This window comes from Diceros bicornis, chromosome 31 (assembly GCF_020826845.1).
Source record: "Diceros bicornis minor isolate mBicDic1 chromosome 31, mDicBic1.mat.cur, whole genome shotgun sequence".
In the NCBI taxonomy this organism is placed as follows: domain Eukaryota; kingdom Metazoa; phylum Chordata; class Mammalia; order Perissodactyla; family Rhinocerotidae; genus Diceros; species Diceros bicornis.
Window position 1 is genome coordinate 41,760,970 of NC_080770.1, and position 20,605 is coordinate 41,781,574.

A 20,605-nucleotide genomic window follows, 5' to 3' on the forward strand; every position below is an offset into this window, starting at 1 on the left:
CAATAGAACAAAAGATTCTCCTAGTGTTCTTATCACTGGGGAAATTACAAAGGTTTTAGGAGCTCTGTGCCAAGAACTGGACACAGAGGCTGATAAATATGATTTTTATTATTTCAGAACCCATAAGTGGAATTTCTAGATCATATAGTAATTCTATTTTTAATTTTTGAAGGAACTGCCACACAGTTTTCCACAGTTTTATATTCTCGCACTCAGAGCACAAGGGTTCCAATTTCTCAACATCCTTGCCAACACTTGTTATGTTCTGATTTTGTGATAGTAACTATCCTAATGGGTATGAAAAGGTATCTCATTGTGGTTTTATTTCACATTTTCCTGATACTTAGTGATGTTGAGCATCTTTTCATGTGTTTCCTGTTCATTTTATATCTTCTTTGGAGAAATGTCTATTCAAGTATTTTGTGCATTTTTAAATTGAGTTGTTTTTTTATTGTTGAGTTGTAGATGTTCTTTATTTATTCTAGATATTAATCCCTTATCAGATTTGTGATTTGCAAATATTTTCAATCTTTCTATGGTTTGCCTTTTTACTCTGTTGATAGTATCTTGTGATACAGAAATCTTTTTCATTTTGATGAAGTAAAATTTGTTATTTTTTTTGTTACTTATGTCTTTGGTGTCATAAAGAAATCATTGTTACAATGGCATTTGGACCCAATGACACACAGCTTTTACCATGTGTTTTCTTCTAAGGGTTTTATAGCTTCAACTCTAACATTTATATCTTTGATCCATTTTGAGTTAATTTTTGTATATGGTGTAAAGTAAGGGTCCAACCTCATTCTTTTGCATGTGGGTATCCAGTTTTCCCAACAACATTTGTTGAAAAACTGATCTTTTCTCCTTTGAATGATCTTTGTACCTTTGTCAAAAATCATTGGACCATATACGCAAAGTTTTATTTCTGGGGTCTGTGTGCTATTTCATTAGCATAGTGTGTGTATTTACGCCAATACCACACTGTTTTGATTACTTTATAGTAAGTTTTGAAATCAGGAATTGTGAGTTCTCTAACTTTGTTCTTCTTTTTCTAGATTGTTTTGGTTATTCAGGGTCCCTTGAGAGTCCATATGAATTTTAGGATAGATTTTTCTAATTTTGCAAAACCATCACTGGAATTTTTACCTCTTTGAGTAAGTTGATTCTTAAGTATTTTACTCTTTTTGATGCTATTGTAAATAAAAATGTAAAGTTTTTAAATTTCATTTTCAGATTACTTATTATTAATGTATAGAAGAACAACTAGTTTTTGCATGTTGATTTTGTGTCCCACTACTCTGCAGAATTTTCTAGTTCTAACAAATTTTTGGTGGAATTTTTAGGGGTTTCAGCATATAAGATACTATTTGTAAACAAATATAATATTACTTCTTCCTTTCCAATTTGGATGCTATTTCTTTCTTTTTCTTGCCTACTTGCCTTGGCTAGAACTTCTAATACCATGTTGAATAGAAGTGGTGAAAATGGGCCTTCTTGCTTTGTTCCTGATCTTAGAGAAAAAGCTTTCATTCCTTCACCCTTGAATATGATGTTCTCTGTGGATTTCTATATATGGCTTTTATTATGTTGAAGTAGTTTCCTTTTACTCTGAGGGGTTTTTTAGTGGTTTTAGCATGAAAGCATGTTTAGTTTTGTCAAACGCCTTTTCTGCATCCATTGAGATGATCATGTGTTTTTTTCCTTCATTCTGCTAATGTGGTTTATTACATTGATTCATTTTCATATATTGAAACATCCTTTATTCCAGGAGTAAATCCCACTGAAAAATGCTGTATAATCCTTTTAATATGTTGATTAATTTAGTTTATTACTGTTTTATGGAGGATTTTTATATCAATATTCATCAAAGATATTGACCTATAGTTTTCTTTTCTCTGAGTGTCTTTGGCTTTGATATCAGGGTAGTGTTAATCCCATAGGATGACTTTAGGGGTATTCTCTCCTCTTCAAATTTTTGAAAGAGTTTGAAAAGAATTGGTGTTAGTTAATTAAAAAAAAAGTCTTTGGCCCAGGAATAAATTCAGCATAAAATAAATACAAATAAATATTTTTTTAAAATATGAAAAAGTTTTCTTACTAAAAGAAATTAAAAATTAAGCAAGTACATCACTTATCACTTTCTTTCTTTTTTTTTTGATTTATTTATTTATTTATTTATTTATTTTTCCCCCAAAACCCCAGTAGATAGTTGTATGTCGTAGTTGCACATCCTTCTAGTTGCTGCATGTGGGACGCGGCCCCAGCGTGGCCAGAGAAGCGGTGCGTCGGTGCACGCCCGGGATCCGAACCCGGGCCACCAGCATCGGAGCGCGCACATTTAACCGCTAAGCCACCGGGCCGGCCCTCACTTTATTTCTAAAAAGTTTTTTAACCTACTAGTAAGCATGAACAAATTGTTAGAATTAAAATGACTGAAGTGTTAATTTTCTTCATTGCAAATTTTCTGACAGAAGTATATGATGCCGTCATGTATCACATCTTTTATGAAAAAATGATCATTTTTTTGTAGTATTTGAAAATATTATGAATTTTCCCAGTGGCCTCTGACAATACTCTGATATGCAAAGTTATCTTTTCAACATGTATGTCTCATCATCATCTTTACCAAATTAACAAACTCAGGTGCTAATTAATCAACTACTTTTCATATGATTCAGGTTCTCCACCACCAACTCCCCTAAGCATCAGGATATTCTACAACTTCTGCAAGATTAACAATTTTACCTTATATTGTATTCATCTCATGTGGTTTAAAACATCCAAAAATCATTGATAAACTGACCCTGCCCAGACAAAAGCATTGTGAATTATAAAAGATGGTCTCTGTTAAGTGAGGAGGGATTTCAGGTTGAACTTAATATTATGAGTGGTCAATTTATTACAGTGTATTGTTCTGTTATGTATTTCACTTCTTTTCTAAAAAAAAGTGATAGTTGAGGGCACTTAGATAAAAATTTGAGAAAATAAGGAACTGTTACACACTGTAAGCTTCAAATGTTTTCAAGCATAAGATAAAATAAGAACTAAAACTATGAAATGACAGACGAAATAGAGATAAGGGGATGAAATTGGAAAACTGAATCTATAATAATATCTCAATGGCTAATGTTGTGGTGCCAGAAAGGTGGTGAAGTCAAAGAATTCGTGAAGATGATAATAAACACACTACAAAGAAAAAAGATTGAAATTTTCATAGAGAGAATTTTTACAGTGATATGACAGAGAACAGGGAAGAGAAGTTGGAGTGAGAGACTATCTGCTTCTTAAATTATTTCCACTGTTGAGAACAAAAATCCAATTTGCTGAAATCTTTATTCCCCTCTATGACCCTATCTTTACCTGCAAAGTCTCAGCATTGAATCGATGTCACAGTCCAGCTTTTCCATCCCTAGGGAACAAAGCAATTTATCTCATCTGAAACCTCAATTGCTCAGGCTGTGAAACAAGGCCGGCCATCCATTCTCACAGAGGAGCCAACTGGAGGTAGGATTTTTGGTTCTGAATTCAGCTAAACATCTTCAAAGAATTGTATCTGGCCTTCCTTATCCAGGGCTATCAGTGAAGTGCTGGCTGGCTTTCAGAGAAGAACAATTCACAGTCAGCGGAGATATTTTCTGTTGAGCTCTCTAGAGAAGGCTGTGGGGCTTGTCAGTAAGAGTTAATTTATATGCGGGTTATAAATTTTTATTTTATTCAAAGATTTATAAAGAAATTTACATGGTAAGTATTATTATCAACATAAAACGTTGTCTATTCTCTGGTCATTTAAGCAAAATTTTCCTCTCAGGGTCCACCCATGGACAAAGCCCAGATTTAATCTCCAAGAGTCAGCCAGGCACTCTGTGGTCCATGGGAAGCCCTCAAGTTTGCAGCCTGTTTCCTTGTGTGCTGTGCTGGTGTTTAATCTTCCATCTCTTCCGGGTACAACTAGACAGATGCTTATCAAATCATCAAGGGACTTGACATTCGAAAAATGTACTTTTCATTATCTTTAGACTTCTGCACTTTTCAAAAAGACTCTCAGCATTTCCAGTAATTGTGCAGCAGTTTACCCAACACTAAGGTTCTCACTATTAAAAGTTAAAACAAATAAATGTTGAAAAGGAAAAAGTGATCTTTGCAATTTTGTACAGAATCTATATAATGGGTGCATCCTTATAAATGGAGGTGATGGTGCTCAGGGCAAGCTACCCCAGGAGGCACCACTCTGGTATGCAGATTATTTCGAGCTGAAGACAATAAGGACTCAGAGAACTCACGAAGAATATTTGAGTTTCCCTTCCCAAACTGCCTAAAGAATTTAAAACAAAAGATCTGTTTCAGGAAGGAGTTATTATCATGATGGCTGTAAAGATGATGTAGGATAGAGGTTACAACAGGAAAGGCACCAAGCCCCTTTTATCAAAAACTCTATCTCTCCCTGACCACATTATCTATAGATGACCCTGAGAGGAGTTGTCAGGCAAACATTTGCATTTCTATCTCCATGTGAGTTGTCTTCTTGCCCTCTGAGGTCCCAGACCACTACCCATCCCCAACACCTTCCTCGTCTTTAGCTACAATACTTAAGCGGGCAGCTGAGACAGAGGGACGAGTTGCTCATTTCTGAGTTTCTCCCATGTATACATGTTATTAAACTTGGTTTTATTTTCTCCTGCTAACCTGTCTTGTTAATTATTTGGCCAGCCATAAGAACCTTAAGAAAAGGGCAGAGGAAGATTCTCTCTCTCCCCCAACAGTTTTTGTGCCCAACGTGGGGCTACACTGGCTGGCAAGTTGCGTTCTCTGGCTGGAAGAACTGCCTTCTCCCTGGATTACTTCAGATGATGAGATACGGGAACACCTGACGAAAGTCGGCAAAATATAAGACTTCTTACCACGTCAGCCTCCCAGAATCTCTACCTGTGGAGTCCGGTGGAAGGAAGTGGTGAGAATTTTTTTCTCTTTCTAAATTTAGATTGGCAGGAGAAAATATTTGGGAAACGAGTTTCTTGTGCTTTTAGTGACGCTGGTACATTTGGTAGAGTACTCTTGGTTTTGATCTTGATCCCTTTTCCTCCCAGAGATAGTCTCTGTTTTTCTCTTTTGTCTTTGTCTTTTGTATCGTGTGTCATAAGAAGGAAATACCATAGTGTAGGACGCAGGCATAGACCCTATAAGCCTAATGTCTGGGCCGGCCCCACAGACTGGTGAGTTTGTGGGTCTCACCAGACTGGCGTCTATTTAGACAAACTTTGCTGTGGGTTAATATGCACATGAAGTGAAGGCCATTGCCAAGGGCATTTTGGAAGCCAAAAAGGCCACAAATTTGGTGGGCACGGGTCGAGCGGTTAAGAGCCATTAGGGCGCTCGCCACTTTCAGGAAACTCCCGTGACAGGATATGTTGGGTCACGGAACGGGGTAGATGACACAGGTCCCCCATCAACTGCAAGAAAATGTCCATGCAATGACGAGGTACTCTGTAAAGCACACAGTCCCCAACCCCGTGACACCTCCCCTCCTAGGTATTATTCTGGCTCCAACAGACCTAAGGCGTGGCTAAAGCTGTCATTGTGCACATAAGAAAAAAACCGGATGAGGTTTTTCCTTCTGTCTTGTTCTGTGTCCTGAGACAACTTGGCTTTGTGCCAAGTGAGAATATCATCCTTGGTCTCCACCATATGGAAGGTGCATTTACTGGGGTGCCCCTTGGTGGCCAGTCGAGTAGACTGGGGTTCTGAACTGTCTCTTTGTCTGGCTGTGCCAAGCTCTCAGGGGAGTTTGTCATAAAGGGCCCAGTCCATAAGGGCTTTTGTCGTCTTAACCTTCGTTGCTTGTTAGTGCTGGAAAAATCCCATACCAGTATCACCTGCCCGATGTCACAGATTAGCGTAGCGGGTCTGTGACTGGAGGCGTCCCACACTATTGTGGGAGACCGGAGACACCGTTTTCACTACACCATCCTTACCGCCTGTGCAACGAAGGTCTTTACTTTCTCTGAATACCTTTGGGAGTGAATTCTGTGGATCATGGGGACTACATCATCTGCGCCCTCACCAGGGACGCCTCTTGCGTCCACGGTAAAGATTTATTCTAAGCGTGGAAAGTTACCTCTGGGTCTTTCTTAAAAAGTCTTATTGGATCGAGTCACTATTGGAATAAATATACAAATGAAGATCCTACTCGTCAATGGCCAGATGACGGATTCTTTGAATTGGGAAAACTTCTAAATTGGGGGAAAAAAATATGTTTTGAGAGCTCTCACACAATTGTTTAATTGGTACCTAAAAAAGGGCCAGAAAAAGGAAGGGAAAAATTTAAATAGCCTTAAGAGCTTGACTCAGGTTACAATTGAATTGAGAACATGTAAAAGTGTAAGTGTTGATAAGATTATAAAGGTTGGAATGTTTGAGCTAATTTTATATAAAGAGGTTACATCAACTTTGCCTGAGTATATTTTAAAATGTCTGACTGGGAATTCTTCCCTTGTCCAAAATCAGAAGACCCAGACCTATTAATAAAAATCTTAATGATAACTATGGTTAAAGGTATAAGAGGTGATGAAATTTACATGAAGTTTTGTACAAAAAACTGACGTTATTTCTATTACAGAACTGGTTAACAAAAACAGTAATTTAAATGATGGCTAATTTTATCTAATGTCTTATGAAGTCTTATAGACAATCTAAATAATTATTGGGAACAAGTAACTAAATAGTTGTGAAAAAGATGAATGTTGGGTGAACTTTAAACAATAATTATGTGTTATGGTGGTTACAGCTTCCAAACTCTTTTTGGTGACATAAAACTTTAGAGTTTTGCTAAATTTTGTGATAAAAATTCACTGAGTATTATCATTTCCAAATAAGATAAGATATTAGACATTGATTGCTAAACTTACGTTTGTCTACTTTTGGCTTTTCATTACAGGAAAACTAAAAGGTGTTTTGGGTCTATTGGTAAACGTGTGTTTTATTAAAAGATTGTACTATAAAGGAACATATTTCTAGAAGTTATGAAGTCTTTATAAATTTTCCAAGCTACAAGATCCTAATGTAAAAGAAAGTTTATAATTGTTTACTTAGTTTTTACTTACAAATTGGGGTTTCTAAGAGTTAAAATTTCTAATTAGTATATGTGATTGAAGCTACTAAATATTAAGAAAATTATGTCTGTGTCCAAGGAAAGTAAGATGTATAAAGAAGGAACAAAGAATGGAGATATTTTATTTGATTGATTAAGAAAGATAAATTTGTCTTCAAGAACTAGGAGGGAAAAGAAAGACATGGGACAAATTCTGAATGTAAAAAGAAAGTTATAGGTTTGTGGAAGAGGAATTCTGGAAAAGCAGTTTTTGTATGGTCAAGTTGGCTCAGATTGAAATGAATTTAATTAAGTAAATGAGTTTTAATATCAGAAGGAAGCTGGTACAAAATTATAATTTGGTCTTCTTTCTCTTAAAAGGATAATTTTCTTGAACTTGATAAAGAGGTTATAAAAGATTTTTCTTTACCTTTGGGTAAGTCTACCTAAAAGACGGAAAAAAAAAATCTGTTAAAATGATTTCCTGCGTTCAAAAGACTGAGGTCTCTCTATTAAAGTTTTTGGACTGTCAATGCTCTCTTTGCTTTAACGTTTTCTATTTTTGACAAGCTCCCCAAAATTCATATAAATAAAGTCTTTTTTTTTACTTTTTTTCTTTGAGAATTTTCAAAGGGCCCTGGAACTTCTCAAAGAAATTTCCTCTCTTCCTACAAAGGGAAAGATACTAAATTTATTAGGCTTATTCCGTATGTTAAATTACATGGAAAGCATTGTCAGACAAGTGATGGTAAGTCTGCTTAGGCGCTGTTATGTGGGCAAATGTTATTGACATAGGTGTTTTAAAATTGTATAACATTACTGAAATTCTGATCTGTCCTGATTATCAGTCATAATTCTGGTTATTATTATTTTAAAGTGTTGTATGTCACAAAATTAACCAAATTCCTCTGTCAATTGCCATTTTGAGGTCTTGTTTACAGACTTATTTCTTTGCTCTAATGCCCTTGCAAAATGTTTCAACTTCAGAAAAATTCATGGAAAGGACTCTGACATTTACACTGGAGTACAGGTTTCTGACAAACTTTCTGATAATAAAACTGAACTTGGTAAGAAATTACAGAAAGCTGATGGAAAGACTGATAACTTCATGAAACTGCTCACAAAAAGATTGGGATCAAGAATGGATTACACAGGACTGAATGAACTGATAAGGATGATTATAATTTTTATTATTCTTCATTTGAAGTATTGCTGAATTTTTAATATTTTGTTTTTTTAGATTTAAGGAAAACTTTTTCTCTTTTCTCCTGAGCTAGCTATGACTTATAACAATTTGGTAAATAATATTTTTGTAAGTAAAATTGAAATATTTATCTTTCTCTCTATCTGATCCCTCGAATTTGGAAACTCTTAGTGAGTATTGTTGTTTTCATGGCAATATAGTTATTTGCATAAGTTCAATAAGAATCTCTTCTCCTTATAACAGGACACAATTGGAAACACTGGTTCTATTACCAAGGCTGTGACTGGAACATCATATTTGCGATATAACCATACAGCTTTTGAGGAATGAAGATTGGACTTTATGGAATAAAGCCACGTGGAAACATTGCCCTGGTACCTTATGTTCCAAGCAGCACTTACCAGGATAAGTAAAGAATGTCACTTATCTGGCAAGCACAAGGAACCTCGAAATATTTTGGGGGAACCTCGGAAGAGAGGAGTTCACCCAAATCTGTAGGTATTACAGGCAAAGTCTGATAACAAAATTTTGGCTTGGCTTTCCTGGCCTGGAGAGGCCTTTAAAGTTCAATCTGAGATTCCTTATAAAAAGTTCCAGCAAAGCAGATTTAAAAGAGCCTATGTGATCAATTGCCATTCTTGCTGTACTTATGTAAATAATTGGGCCAACTCTATTGGAACTAGACTTATTTTGCAAACTACTTAGTTTTAATTTGTCCATCTTTGATAAAAGTGAGGGTGATTTTAGAAAGAAAAATTATATTTCTGTAAAAACTATAGTGTAGATTTGCGGATATTAGATCCTGGTTTTGTTAATTGTCTTTTAAGGTTTTTGTTTTATATTGTTGACTTGACTGGATCCTGATTTCTTCTAGTCTCCTAAAATATCTGGCTACAGATGTCCAAACTAACGTTTTTTATTTTTTCCATCATTTTCATTTGGAATCGCTGAAAACTGAACCTGCCCTTTTTCCTGAAGCCTTTCAAACTGAAGCTGATGGACTTGCTATAAACTTAAGAGATTACCCGATGACATCATCAGAGACATTTTAAACTGCAAAAGCTGCTTTGACGCTGACATCTAAAAATCTTATCTGGCTGTCCTCTAAACTCAGAAACTGCTTTACAACTTGCTCCAACCATTAACCTTGTTTTTCTTTCGTTTACATAGAAATGCTTCCATTAAATACTTGATTGCTTGCTTCCAAGATATAGGTGTAACCTTGAGAGCCCACCTGCATCACCACCTTCTAAAATGTACTTAATTGAACTATCTATTATCAGGACTAAGAAATGTGCTCAGTGAGATGAAACAATCTACCAACTCAGCTTTTGGACTATGAAACGTCTTTAATTTTCAAAAGGACTGTGAAACTTCTAGGAAAGTTTCAGAGGAGGGAACTGATGGTGCTCAGGGCAAGTTACCCCAGGAGGCACCACTCTGGTATGCAGATTATTTCGAGCTGAAGACAATAAGGACTCAGAGAACTCAGGAAGAATATTTGAGTTTCCCCTCCCAGACTACCTAAAGAATTTAAAACAAAAGATCTGTTTCAGGAAGGAGTTATTATCATGATGGCTGTAAAGATAATGTAGGATAGCGGTTACAAAAGGAAAGACACCAAGCACCTTATATCAAAAACTTTATCTCTCCCTCCACATTATCTATAGATGACCCTGAGAGGAGTTGTCAGGCAAACATTTGCATTTCTATCTCCATGTGAGTTGCCTCTTGTCCTCTGAGGTCCCAGACCACTACCCACCCCCAACACGTTCCTCGCCTTTAACTGCAATACTTAAGCAGGCAGCTTAGACAGAGGGATGCGTTGCTCATTTCTGAGTTTCTCCCATGTATACATGTTATTAAACTTGTTATTATTTTCTCCTGCTAACTTGGCTTGTTAATTATTTGGCCAGCCATAAGAACCTTAAGGGAAAGGGCAGAGGGAGATTCTCCCTCTTCCCCCAACAACAAGATTATCTGATTCCCAGAAAAAGAAAACATTACTATAATATTAAGGCTACAACTGTCAAAATGAAGCCAATATACACTCAAGTCAAGCTTTTGCTCAAAAGTTAATTGGCGCCTCTTTGAAACTTTATCATGTTTATTATGTAAGCATAATATAGAGCCTAGAATATAGAAAGTGTTTATTGGTAAGTTAACATTGTGATCATTTATTTTGTAAATGTTAGTATGAGAGATGTAATTCGTTTTCTAGTATATTCAGATTTTCAAGTTCTGCTAAACCTAAAGCCACATTACTGGCAAGTTGGGATACCTCTAGACATCTGAAAAATATGAATCCTAAACAGAAGCATATAAATTCTCTATTCATCAGGTTCTAAGTTCTAAAACATTCTAAGGTGTTGGAACAAATCAATGGCATTCCAAATTTACAGTAAGGCTACATGTGCCACACAGGATCCTACAGGAAGAGAAATCCAGATTTTAAATAGAGGAGATTATGCACAAAAATAAAGTACGTTTTCAAGTCTGAAAGGGGATTTCAAGAAAGAAGAGACTCTCAGAACATGTGGGAAGTGGTAAATAACTTATCAAGGGCTCTCTAAAGGAGAACATATTGTGGACAAAAGAGCTTCACACCAGAGAGCTAAAATGGCATCTCTGGAATCCTTACGATGAAATAGATGCTGAACTACTATTTCCTGAAACTTAAAATGCACCTTGGGCCGGCCCCGTGGCTTATCAGTAAAGTGCACACGCTCCGCTACCTGCGGCCCGGGTTCGGATCCCGGGCGCTGTCGGAGGAAGAGGGAGAATCTCCCTCTGCCCTTTCCCTTAAGGTTCTTCTGGCTGGCCAAATAATCAACAAGACAGGTTAGCAGGAGAAAATAATACCAAGTTTAATAACATGTATACATGGGAGAAAGCAGGGACACTGCGTTTCTCAACACAATAGCAGAAATTCTCGTCTTAAATATCATTTTCAGCCAATGACAAAGGAGGATTTTGGGGGTGGGGGAGTCAATTACAGGAGATTACCACTAAAGCACAGTAAACAAGAGTAAGGTTTATTATACAGCCCCAAGGCCTCATCTTCCACATTGATAAGTTACTAGAAATGAGCTCACCCCCCCCCTTCTCCAAACAGAGAGGGAGATACCTTTACAAATGGAGATTTCCCTTATAAATGTAAATGATTGTCTGGCAACTCCTGCAGGGCCATCCAAAGAATGTGGCCAGAGAGACAGGACTCCGGATAAGATGGGCTTGTTGGTGCCTTTTCTATTGTAACCTCTATCCTAAATTATCTTTTATAGCAGTCATGATAATAACCCCTTCCTAAAACAGATTTTTTTTGGTTTTAAATTCTTTAGGCAGTTTGGGAGGGGAAACTCAAATATTTTTCCTGAGCTCTCTGAGTCCTTATTGTCTTCAGCTCGAAATAATCTGCATACCAGAGTGGTGCTTCCTGGGGCAGCTTGCCCTGAGCACCATCAGTTCCCTCCTCTGAAACTTCCCTAGAAGTTTCACATATTAAAAGCTGAGCTGGTGACTGTGGAGAGAGAAATTGTGTTAGTACCCGGGTGATAAGAAGTCTGCAAAGAGAGAAAAGAACATAGATTAGAATGAGGATGAACAAACAGAAAAGAACAAATCGGAGCACATTTCCCCACACTCCATTAAACCAGTCCCCCAATCCTGGAAACAAGTCAGTCCAATAAAATGTGTGAGCTTCGTTTATCTGATGAAAAATGTCAATCTTCTCTTTTAATAGATTTAAGTTAGATATTACTCGACCTGTTTGATTCACATAAAAACAACATTTTTCTCCAATGATTGCACATGCTCCTCCTTGCTGGGCAGTGAGTACGTCCAGAGCACTCCGATTTTGGAGCACCACAGATGCTAGGCTGTTAATCTCTGACTGGAGTATGTTTAAGGTTTGCATGGTGGTGTTGAACTCTTGTTCCATTACCATAGAGAGATTTAATATTGCTTTCTCCAACTCATAATCTCCAAAGCCGGGGAATAGGACTCTCAAGGCTGAAAAGAACTTGGAGTTGTGATACACAAGTGGATTTTCCACGATTTCTCGACTGGCACGTTTATGTGGCACAATCTTATGAACAAACGAACCCAAGTTTGTAATTTGGCTAGCATTTAATGTGGAGTGTTTGGTGACAGAAGGAGCCAGGTATCAAAGTCCGCATCGTCCTGACCAATTAGGTGGGAATCCTTTATACACTTTGTTGCCGCATAAAATGAAAAGACCAGTGTAGTTTAAAGAAAAGGTTAGAATTGAGTCTGTAGTTCCCAGGATCTGGACTATTTCATGATCTGTGCCACTTGCACTGTTACTACCTAAACATCTCCATTTCCCATGAACTCCAGTCAGTCTGCGAGAACAGAACAGATTGCGGAATAGCTGGTACAGGAGGCCTGCAGTCTGATTCTGACAGCTATAAAGCCTGGTCTTGTCACCTGACCAGGTGAGTCCAGATTTTTGATCCACCCATATATAGTCTGTGGCATTGGGCAGCTTAACCATGCGGATAGCTGCTATACCCCAAGTTGCACACGGGTGGCTCGTAGGCCATCCAGAGCACTTGGTGATTTGGCAAATGTTTGTGCCAGAGGGAGTAGTGATAGAGTCACTTACAATTCCCTTGAGAGTTCTGAAGATGCCACCTGCGGAATCAAACCACAGAGTTTGACGGCAATATTGTCTCGGTATATCACCCAGGAAAGGTCCAGTGCCATGTTTACTTTCAATGCAGAGGGAAAAACTTTCACTTATTGTTTGTGCTTGGGCAAGGGACAGTCCTTGACTTTCTAAGTAATCTTTCTGGGGCCCAAGTGACTCACCAGGAGAAGAAGCAGAGTGAAGTTTCCCTTCTTGCGGATACCATACTCTGTTACTCGTCCATTTTCCGTACTTAGTCCACCAGGTGTTCATATCAGCAGGAACAAAGACTAGTTCAGGTTCTTTTGCACTATCTAGCTGTTGACATAACCAACAGTCAGATTGATTAGTTAGCGTGGCTAGGGCTTGGTAAACTGGCATAAGGGGGTGTTTGGTCTGTGCCCGACCTGTTGAAAAGGAGAGGGTTAGTAAAAGCAAGACACAGATCGGAAAAGAGCCCATAGCGGAGACTTAGAGAGGGGAAGAGGGACAGATAGAGACCAGCACTCTCCAGTCAGCTTTCTATTAAATGATTAAAAAAATATATATATATATCCACTAATAGTTTGTGTGTGTGAGTGTGTATATATATATAGGGAGTTTTGAAGCAAGGGGGAGGAAATGGGTCAAAGTAGGTTTTCTTGATCCGTGATCTTGGGAAAAGCTGTCTACTTCGTGATGTCGGCTGCTTCTGGGGCCTGGGTTTTGGCCCTCGAAATCCTTAGTTTAAGGTCACCTGTGGGGATTATCTCCCAGTTGTCTTGAGAGCGATGTTCTGGGTCTATTTTGGCGTGGCTCGCATGGATCCAGGAAGATTTTTCCTTTATTTTGATGGCAGTGCAGGTCGTCAGTAAGACTTCATAAGGTCCTTCCCAGCGAGGTGACAGTGCGTGTTTTCTTCTAAAGACCTTGATGTACACCCGGTCTCCTGGTCGAAAGGGATGGCAAGGCTTGCCAGAAGGTGGTGGCCATGCCTCTTTTACCTGTTGACGATATGCTTCAAGTATACTAGTTAATTTTTGTATATAACAAGTCATAGCATCAAATTGTTCACTTAAGTTCCCATAATATTCATTTAATCCAGGAATTGAAGGTTTAGAGACGCCAGTAGGCATCGGACGTCCAAAAAATATTTCAAAAGGAGTCAGTCCATGCCTTCTATTTGGAGTATTTTGAATCTTCATAAGGGCCAAGGGCAGAGCTTCTGGCCATTTAAGTCCAGTTTCTTGACAGATTTTTCCTAGAGTTCTTTTTATATCTAGATTTTTACGTTCCACTTGCCCTGATGACTGAGGGTGATATGGGGTATGATATTTTAATGAATACCCCAGAGTTTTTGCAAGCAAGTGGTTTATCTCTACTGTAAAATGAGTTCTTTGGTCTGATTCAATCCATAAAGGAATGCCAAAGCGAGGAATAACTTCAGTTATTAATTTCTTTACCACTGTTGTGGCATCTGCATGTCTGGTCGGATAGCATTCAGTCCATCCACTAAACATGCAGACAATAACCAAACAGTGAGAGTAACCTAAAGCTGAAGGGAAGTCTATAAAATCCATTTGGAGTGCCGCAAAAGGCAACGTGGGCCTGGGAGGACTTCCTGGATCACACTGATTTCTCCCAGAGACTTGGTAAGATTTGCAAGTTGTGCACTGGGAGGTGATTTGGTCAGAAATTTTATGGATGCCAGGGCAAAACCAATTGTCTTTCAGTTCCTTAACTATCCCCCGTTTGCACATATGTCCCATTTGGTGGGAGATAAGTGCAAGCCAAAAAGTTAAAAGAAAAGGAGCTACTGGAAGTCCATTTGGTCCAATGTATAATCCATCTGATAATTGTTTGACACACTTTTGTATTCAATTGTCTTTTTTAGATTGTGGGGCATTTGCCTGATAGTTAATAACATCAGTCAGGGATAAAGGCAGGTTTAAGAATTGGGTGGAAAACGGATAAGGGGGTCCATAGTGAGCTGTATGTTTAGCAACTCTGTCAGCCCTGTCATTCCCTAAAGATATGACATCAGTCTCCTTAGTATGGGCTGAACAATGAACAATGGCAATTTTTGAAGGAAGGTGAATTGCTTGTAATAAGGCTGCAATTAAGTGTCCATTAGCAATAGGAGTTCCTGCAGAAGTTAAGAAACCACGGGATTTTTAAATTGTGCCAACAGCATGGCAGACTCCAAAAGCATATTTGTGTAAACGAAAGAAAAACAAGGTTAATGGTTAGAGCAAATTGTAAACCAGTTTTTGAGTTCAGAGGACTGCCAGTGAAGAAGAATTTTAGATGTCAGCGTCAAAGTATCTTTTGCAGTTTAAAATGTCTCTGATGGTGTCGTCAGGTCATCTCTTAAGTTTATATCAAGTTCATCAACTTCAGTTTGTAAGGCTTCAGGAAAAAGGGCAGGTTCAGTTCTTAGTGATTTTAAATGAAAATGATGGAAAAAATCAAAAACGTTAGTTTGGACATCTGTAGCCAGATATTTCAGGAGACTAGAAGAAATCAGGATCCAGTCCAGTCAACAGATATAAAACAAAAACCTCAAAAGACAACAAAACTAGGATCTAATATCCGCAAATTTATACTGAAATAGTTTTTACTGAAATATAATTTTTTCTCTAAAATCACCCTCATTTTTATTAAGATAGCAAAATTAAAACTAGTTTGCAAAATAAGTCTAGTTCCAATAGAGTTGGCTCAATTATTTACATAAGTACAGCAAGAATAGCAGTTGATCACATAGGCTCTTTTAAATCTGCTTTGCTGGAACTTTTTATAAGGAATCTCACATTGAACTTTAAAGGTCTCTCGAGGCCAGGAAAGCCAAGCCAAGGATTTTGTCATCAGACTTTGTCTGCAATACCTATAAATTTGGGTGAATTCCTTTATTCCGAGGTTTCCCCAAAATATTTTAAGGTTCCTTGTACCTGCCAGATAAGTGACATTCTTTACTTATCCTGGTAAGTGCTGCTTGGAACATAAGGTACCAGGCCAATATTTCTACGTGGCTTTATTCCATAAAGTCTAATCTTCATTCCTCAAAAGCTGTATGGTTATATTGTAAATATGATGTTCCAGTCACAACCTTGGTAATAGAACCAGTGTTTTTAATTGTGTCCTGTTATAAGGAGAACAGATTCTTATTGAACTTATGCAAATAACTATATTGCCATGAAAACAACAATATTTACTTACTAAGAGTTTCTAAATTCGAGGGATCAGGTAGAGAGAAAAAGATAAATATTTCAATTTTACTTATAAAAGTATCATTTACCAAATTGCTATAAGTCATAGCTAGCTCAGGAGAAAAGAGAAAAAGTTTTTCTTAAATCTGAAAAAACATTAAAAATTCAGCAATACTTCAAACGAAAAATCATAATAATTATAATCATCCTTATCAGTTGGTTCAGTCTTGTGTAATCTATTCTTGATCCCAATCTTTTTGTTAGCAGCTTTATGAAGTCATCAGTTTCTCCATCGGATTTCTGTAATTTTTTTTACCAAGTTCAGTTTTATGATCAGAAAGTTTGTCAGAAACCTGTACTCCAGTGTAAATGTCAGAGTCCTTTCCATGAATTTTTCTGAAGTCGAAACATTTTGCAAAAGCATTAGAGCAAAGAAATAAGTCTGTAAACAACAAGACCTCAAAATGGCAATTGACAAGGAAATTTGGTTAATTTTGTGACATACAACACTTTAAAATAATAATAACCAGAATTATGACTGATAACCAGGACAGATCAGAATTTCAGTAATGTTATACAATTTTAAAACACCTATGTCAATAACATTTGCCCACATAATAGCACCTAAGCAGGCTTATCATCACTGGTCTGACAATGCTTTTCATGTAATTGAACATATTGAATAAGCCTAACAAGTTTAGTATCTTTCCCCTAATAGGAAGAGAGCAAATTTCTTTGAGAAGTTCCAGGGCCCTTTGAGAATTCTCAAAGAAAAAAGTAAAAAAAAGACTTTATTTAAGATATGAATTTTGGTGGAGCTTGTCAAAAATATAAACAATCAAAGCAAACAGAGCATTAACAGTCCAAAAGCCTTAATAGAGAGACCTCAGTCTTTTGAACGTAGGAAATTATTTTAAGTTTTTTTTTTTTTTTCTGTCTTTTAGGTAGACTTACTCAAAGGTAAAGAAAAATCTTTTGTAACCTCTTTATCAAGTTTAAGCAAATTATCCTTTTAAGAGACAGAAGACCAAATTTTAATTTTGCACCAGCTTATTTCTGCTATTAAAACTCATTTACTTAGTTAAATTCATTTCAATCTTAGCCAACTTGACCATGCATAAAACTCCTTTTTCAGAATTCCTCTTCCACAAACCTTCTATAACTTTCCTCTTACATTCAGAATTTGTCCCATGTCTTTCTTTTCCCTCCTAGTACTTGAGGACAAATTTATCTTTCTTAACCAAACAAAATATTTCCATTCTTTGTACCTTTATACATCTTATTTTCTTTGTACACAGACATATTTTTTTTAATTTTTAGTAGCTTCAATCACATATACTAATTAGGAATTTTACCCCTTAGAAACCTTAATTTGTAAGTAAAAACTAAGTAAACAATTGTAAACTTTCTTTTACATTAGTATCTTGTGGCTTGGAAAATTTATGAACACTTACTTCATCATTTCTGGAAACATGTTACTTTATAGTACAATCTTTTAATAAAACACATGTTTACCAATAGACCCAAAACACCTTTTAGTTTTCTTGTGATGAAAAGCCAAAAGTAGACAAATGTATATTTAGCAATCAATGTCTAATATCTTATCTTATTTGGAAATGATGATACTCAGAGAATTTTTATCATAAAACTTAGCAAAACTCTCAAGTTTTAAGTCACCAAAAAGAGTTTGGAAGCTGTAACCACAATAACACATAATTATTGTTTAAAGTTCATCCAACATTCATCTTTTTTACAACTATTTAGTTACTTATTCCCAATAACTATTTAGATTGCCTATAAGACTTCATAAGACATTAGATAAAATTAGCCATCATTTAAATTACTATTTTTGTTAACCAGTTCTGTAATAGAAATAACATCAGTTTTTTTCTTTCAAAATTTCATGTAAATTTCGTCACCTCTTATACCTTTAAACATAATTATCATTAAGATTTTTATCAATAGGTCTTGGTCTTCTAACTTTGGACAAGAGAAGCATTCCCAGTCAGACATTTTAAAACATACTCAGGCAAAGTTGATGTAACCTCTTTGTATAAAATTAGCTCAAACATTCCAACCTTTATAATCTTATCAACACTTACACTTTTACATGTTCTCAATTTAATTGTAACCTGAGTCAAGGTCTTAAGACTAGTCAAATTTTTTCCTTCCTTTTTCTGGCCTTAATTCTTAGGTACCAATTAAGCAATTATGTGAGAGCTCTCAAAACATTTTTTTTTTCCCCCAATTTAGAAGTTTTTCCAATTCAAAGGATCCGTCGTCTGGCCATTGACGAGTAGGATCTTCATTTATATATTTATTCCAATAGTGACTCGAACCAATAAGCCTTTTTAAGGAAAGACCCGGAGGTAACTTTCCACGCTTAGACTAAATCTTTACCATGGACGCAAGAGGCGTCCCTGGTGAGGGCGCAGATGATGTAGCCCCCATGATTCACAGAATTCACTCCCAAAGATATTCAGAGACAGTAAAGACCTTCGTTGCACAGGCGGTAAGGATGTCTCCGGTCTCCCACAATAGTGTGGGACGCCTCCAGTCACAGACCCGCTAATCTGTGACACCGGGCGGGCGATACTGGAATGGGATTTTTCCAGCACTAACAAGCAACGAAGGTAAAGACAACAAAAGCCCTTATGGACTGGGCCCTTTATGACAAACTCCCCTGAGAACTTGGCACAGCCGGACAAAGAGACAGTTCGGAACCCCAGTCTACTCGACTGGCCACCAAGGTGCACCCCGGTAAATGCACCTTCCGTATGGTGGAGACCAAGGAGAAGATTCTCACTGGTCACAAAGCCAAGTTTTCTCAGGACACAGAACAAGACAGAAGGAAAAACCTCATCCGGTTTTTTTTTTTTCTGTGCACAATGACAGCTTTAGTCACGCCTTAGGTCTCTTGGAGCCAGAATAATACCTAGAGGGGGAGGTGCCGCGGGGTTGAGGACTGTGTGCTTTTACAGAGTACCTCGTCGTTGCACGGACATTTTCTTGCAGTTGGCGGGGGACCTGTGTCATCTACCCAGTTCCGTGATCCAACTTATCCTGTCACGGGAGTCTTTTGAAAGTGGCGAGCGCCCTAATGGCTCTTAACTGCTCGACCCGCGCCCACTTAAATTTGCGGCCTTTTTGGCTTCCAAGATGCCCTTGGCAATGACATTCACTTCATGTGCATAATAACCCACAGCAAAGTTTGTAGACGCCGGTCTGGTGAGACCCGCAAACTCACCAGTCTGTGGGGCCGGCCCGGACAGCAGGCTTGTAGGGCCTATGCCTGCGTCCTACCCTATGGTATTTCCTTCTTATGACAAAAGACACAGACAAAAGAGAAAAACAGAGACTATCTCTGGGAGGAAAAGGGATCAAGATCAAAAACCAAGAGTACTCTACCAAATTTAAACCAAGAGTCACTAAAAGCCCAAGAAACTAGTTTCCCAAATATTTTCTCCTGCCAATCTAAATTTAGAAAGAGAAAAAATTCTCACCACTTCCTTCCGCCGGACTCCGCAGATAGAGATTCCGGGAGGCTGACGTGGTAAGAAGTCTTACCTTTTGCCGGCTTTCGTCAGGCGTTCCCGTATCTCATCATCTGCAGTAGTCCAGGGAGAAGGCAGGTCTTCCAGCCAGAGAAGACAACTTACCAGCCAGTGCTTCTCCTGGCTGGCTCGCAAAAACTGTCGGGGGAAGAGGGAGAATCTCCCTCTGCCCTTTCCCTTAAGGTTCTTCTGGCTGGCCAAATAATCAACAAGACAGGTTAGCAGGAGAAAATAATACCAAGTTTAATAACATGTATACATGGGAGAAAGCAGGGACACTGCGTTTCTCAACACAATAGCAGAAATTCTCGTCTTAAATATCATTTTCAGCCAATGACAAAGGAGGATTTTGGGGGTGGGGGAGTCAATTACAGGAGATTACCACTAAAGCACAGTAAACAAGAGTAAGGTTTATTATACAGCCCCAAGGCCTCATCTTCCACATTGATAAGTTACTAGAAATGAGCTCACCCCCCCCTCTTCTCCAAACAGAGAGGGAGATACCTTTACAAATGGAGATTTCCCTTATAAATGTAAATGATTGTCTGGCAACTCCTGCAGGGCCATCCAAAGAATGTGGCCAGAGAGACAGGACTCCGGATAAGATGGGCTTGTTGGTGCCTTTTCTATTGTAACCTCTATCCTAAATTATCTTTTATAGCAGTCATGATAATAACCCCTTCCTAAAACAGATTTTTTTTTGGTTTTAAATTCTTTAGGCAGTTTGGGAGGGGAAACTCAAATATTTTTCCTGAGCTCTCTGAGTCCTTATTGTCTTCAGCTCGAAATAATCCGCATACCAGAGTGGTGCTTCCTGGGGCAGCTTGCCCTGAGCACCATCAGCGCGCACCGACGCACGGCTTCTCCGAGCACGCTGAGGCCGCATCCCACATACAGCAACTAGAAGGATGTGCAACTATGACATAC

General features: G+C 37.8%; 1 long non-coding RNA gene across 1 annotated transcript; it reads right to left on the reverse strand.

The window, feature by feature from the left end:
* Positions 1-15,093: 15,093 nt before the first annotated feature.
* On the reverse strand, positions 15,094-20,003 carry LOC131395262 (uncharacterized). Its single transcript, XR_009216330.1, has 3 exons — positions 19,692-20,003; positions 15,867-16,057; positions 15,094-15,327 (listed from the first exon to the last, which is right to left on the reverse strand). It is a non-coding gene; the product is annotated as an uncharacterized LOC131395262 (long non-coding RNA).
* Between the last annotated feature and the right edge of the window lie 602 nt (positions 20,004-20,605).